Below are 4,462 nucleotides of genomic sequence, written 5' to 3'. Positions count from 1 at the left end.
TACCCAGTTCCGACGATCGATTTGCACGTCAGAATCGCTACGGACCTCCATCAGGGTTTCCCCTGACTTCGTCCTGACCAGGCATAGTTCACCATCTTTCGGGTCCCAACGTGTACGCTCTAGGTGCGCCTCTTCTCGCAATGAGAACGAGACGCCCCGGGAGTGCGAGGCCTAATCGTAACGAGGCCCATCCTCCCTTAGTCGACTTCACGGACGACTTTCACTTTCATTTCGCCTTTAGGTTTATCAAATCCCAATGACTCGCGTACATGTTAGACTCCTTGGTCCGTGTTTCAAGACGGGTCCCGAGAGTACCCAAAGCAATAGCGTCGCCGACCGGTAATTCAAAGTTTGGCCAGTCCAAGGACTCCGCCTGCCAACAGCCCGCCAGGCCCGGTTACGGCGCTAAGTCCGTACATCCGGTATCTAGACTGGAACGAGCTTGCGGCGGTCCTGGACGCAGTGCGTTCGAGAATTTTGCGGCCCGATACCGTCTGAGTACCGTCGCGCAGTCGGCCGGGCATCCAAGGGGCTGTCATCGTACGCTAAAAGCGACGGACAGTCTTCGCCTCGGGCCTTAGACCGACACGCAACGGGTCGCGACGTTCTACTAGGGGAGAAGTGCACGACTACATAGCCGGAACATTCGCCGCGGGTGGTGTGCCCACGCCGATGGGAAACCCGCCGTAACGGGACCATCCGGGGCACTATCGCACCAACACGGGAGCCAGCTTCGTTGACGATGAATCTCCCCATTCGATCTTTTGGGTTTCTCGGGTTTACCCCTGAACGGTTTCACGTACTCTTGAACTCTCTCTTCAAAGTTCTTTTCAACTTTCCCTCACGGTACTTGTTCGCTATCGGTCTCGTGGTCATATTTAGCCTTAGATGGAGTTTACCACCCACTTAGGGCTGCACTCTCAAGCAACCCGACTCTAAGGAGAGATCCACCCGAGACGCGTACCGGTCGCTACGGGCCTGGCACCCTCTATGGGTAAGTGGCCCCATTCAAGATGGACTTGGACGCGATTCGATGTCTCGGGATAAACGGATCCTCCTGAACACTACATTTCCCAGCGGCGTTAACCGCGGGATTCAGTGCTGGGCTCATTCCTGTTCGCTCGCCGCTACTAAGGAAATCCTTGTTAGTTTCTTTTCCTCCGCTTATTAATATGCTTAAATTCAGCGGGTAATCTCGCCTGCTCTGAGGTCGTCGAAATTTTATTATTTCTTTTCAAAGTTATACCACAAACTGTACGCTCTTTTCGGGGTTTCGACACGTAATACGAAAGGTATATTAATACCAACGACGCACAGGGATTATGTCGTTCGATTTTTTCCTTGTATCGTTCGATAACCAACTATTTTTCTCTTTTCGGATCAACACAATATCGTCGACTACTCGAAGGTACGTACGAGCCAAAATGAAAGCTCGGTGTCTCCTCTCTCTTTTGTTCGACAAAAGAAAAAAGGCACTTAAAACGCCGCATATTCGGGCAGGCGGGACAACGACAAAAAAAAAAAACGACGACGACGACGTCCGGTTGTTCTCGACTCGCGTCGGAGTATATATGTATATATTATAATCGGATATATCTTTTTATCTATCCAGGGCGCGTTAAAACAAACGACGAGGAGAGACTACGACAACGAGGAGATAAAGGTCGGACACCTTTTCTTCTTACCCTCGGCGCGCTCTCGCACACGATCGTTTCATGTTTCTTTTGTCCCCTAAAGGATACATATACCGTTACAACATATTTACGTTCGAATATACACTCGACGGTCGATAAACCGTAAAGACGCATCGTCCGATACGTTTTTTCTTTTGCTGTCGCGTTCCGACGCAAAATCCCAAGAAAAGGGCGAGAATGCCAGAGACAGCCATGTAAACCATCGGTGACTTATCATGGTCCAGAGAATAAAGGGTTAAAGGAAAAAAGAAATCCCATTTTTAACGTGCGTGGTACACCTTCGTCGTGTATATATCGTTCGATGAAACCACGAGCGCACAAAAGGAGGAACAAAAGCGTTTCGAGATCGATCTTCGGTGTAAATGTCATTGTTCATTTGCGTTCGACCGTTGTTCGATAAAAGAAATTTAACACACGAACAACAATGAAGGGAGACTCTCGCAAGACGATCACCAAATAAGCGTTTATCGTTCGATCGGTCCGGGTTTTTCAACGTCCGTCCGGCACAATTATGCACTTCGAGGACTGGACGACCGGAACCCGTATTGGGATCGCGCGGTCTTCCGCTTCTAATCAACGACAACGAAGCGATCTGCGCTTGTAAATGTTAAAAAAAACGTGGCGAAGCTACGATCTCGTAATAATTTAACCGTGAAAGAGCTTCCGTCGCACGTTTATTTTTAACTTTTCCCCTCGTTGTATAAACTTTCGCACCGTCGAAAAAAAAATTCGACAATCATTTCAGACAACGTCGGGAGCGCGGAGAAACGCCGTAAACACGCTCTACTCTCGGCTTGCTTCCTTCAATTGGTGTCTAACAATTCTCTCGCAGGGCGAAGAATCATTTTCTCTCTCGTCTAAATATCCTTCTGTAGTTAGGTGTTTTCGACTCGGGAGCGCTCTTTCACGGGCGGTCGTATATGGTCTCTTTTAGGGGTTTAACTAGAAACCACGACTCACGCAAGCCGAGATAAGCGCATTCCGCCGAGAAGATCCTAAAAACTAAGAATTGCGAGATATACGAAAATGTTCTTCTGTCGCCTGTGAAAAAAATGAACACTAGCAAAGAGAGGGCGAGACACGAACGTTCCATTTAACATTCTCCGCGTCAAACGCCGACGAAATGTCCAACCATCGCTCGTACGTTTTCGCCAATTTCGCAAGTTGTTCTCTCTCTCGCGTTCGACCATCGGATCCCGCTCCGAAACGTTCGACTTTTCGGCGTTTAACAGTTTCGTTTTATCTAGTCGAACGACGAGCGGTACCGAAAAAAATTTAACAATGAAGAGAAAACCTTTTGCTGCTAAAGGCAAACGCAAGCAGTCTTTAGTTATATAAACGACCCTCAGCCAGGCGTGGTCCAGGAATTGTATCCGTGGACCGCAATGTGCGTTCGAAATGTCGATGTTCATGTGTCCTGCAGTTCACACGTTGACGCGCAATTAGCTGCGTTCTTCATCGACCCACGAGCCAAGTGATCCACCGTTCAGGGTAATCGTATAAAAATTTTTGTTCATATTTAACAACTCAGCGTCTGAAAACCAGTATGTACGTGATTTATTTAACCTGGTTTATAAATTCGTTCGATTGTCCATAGAATACTAACTCCAATCCAAGCGCAAGATCGAGTATCGGTATTCGGACGTCGTCCCGTCATAGCTCTGTTCACAGATTTACCCGAGCTGATTGATGATTAAGACGACACGATAACGTCCATGGACGGGTAAAGGACCGTATAAAACTACAGAACCGCCGATGAAACAACGCTCTGTGACGCATTTCTCTTCGTGCGGCGAGTTTTCAGTCCGTTCCGGGTGGTAAAGTCATTCAAAAACCGTGGAAAATACGAAACGCGCTGTCGCGCGTAACACAGAGTCTCCTGCTCGCTGCTTACATATATTGGACGTCTTGGCGGTATCGCGAGATTCAATACGGACACTCCATGGCCGGCGTCAGATCGGTCTACCAACGAAGGAGACTACGCTATCGTTTTCGCTTCTCAGCCGGTCCGTAAAGCGATACGTTACCATATCGTCCGTCGTAAGCAGGCGGACTCTCGTGAAGTTGCGACTTCGTTCGTCGAAGCGGTTTCGTGGTTCGATTTCCATCGGTTACCCGGACACCCCCCGCGTGAAAGCCTCCGTGTCACACTCTAAATTTCGTTTCTCGTTTAACACGAAATAGAGAGAGGCTAAAAGGGGGTGTTCCCTTTGGTCCAAAGACAAAATTTATAGAGAGAAAGAAAATAAAATGAGAGTCTCTCACGAAGCGGGCGAAAAAAAAAAAACAAGAAATTTAACAATTTTTTTTCGCAAACCCATGCATTTCGTTACCAAACGTCCCAAAATATTTCTTTATATTCTCTCTCGTGTTTTCACACGGGGTCGAGAGAGTACGCAACACGAATCAAGAATAAAAATTATAGAAAGGAAAGTCCGATAAGAATATTTCGAGATTCTTATAACCTTCACCTCTTCCTTACTTCTCCGAAATCTCTCCGCTTTCCTGGCGCGTATCTATTTAACAATTTCGATTCTCTCCTCCTTTTAACTCAGACGTCGCAACGAACGGGTACACCATGCATACGATCCATTTTTTACATAACGAACCTTCTGCCGGTAAAATTCGCGACAGATTCATTTATGTATAGATATATTTTTATATGAGAATGTTCGGGATTTTCCTTCGTGTTCAAGTTGAACATTCTTGTTACGACGACTTTTTGTATTTATCGAAGGATCGTGCGGTACCCGTTAATAAGAAGTAAA

The 4,462-nt window shown here is 47.1% G+C and overlaps 1 non-coding gene and 1 pseudogene across 1 annotated transcript; both read right to left on the bottom strand.

Annotated features, from left to right (window-relative positions):
• LOC143266471 (large subunit ribosomal RNA) overlaps positions 1–1,213 on the bottom strand; it is a 5,320-nt pseudogene extending 4,107 nt beyond the window's left edge.
• Positions 1,214–3,033: 1,820 nt separating this feature from the next.
• On the bottom strand, positions 3,034–3,188 carry LOC143266467 (5.8S ribosomal RNA). The gene has a single exon (XR_013041442.1). It is a non-coding gene; the product is annotated as a 5.8S ribosomal RNA (ribosomal RNA).
• Between the last annotated feature and the right edge of the window lie 1,274 nt (positions 3,189–4,462).

This window comes from Megachile rotundata, unplaced genomic scaffold (genome assembly GCF_050947335.1).
Source record: "Megachile rotundata isolate GNS110a unplaced genomic scaffold, iyMegRotu1 scaffold0815, whole genome shotgun sequence".
NCBI classification, from domain to species: domain Eukaryota; kingdom Metazoa; phylum Arthropoda; class Insecta; order Hymenoptera; family Megachilidae; genus Megachile; species Megachile rotundata.
Note: the sequence above shows the minus strand (reverse complement) of the source record. Positions and strands in the feature narration are given on the sequence as shown.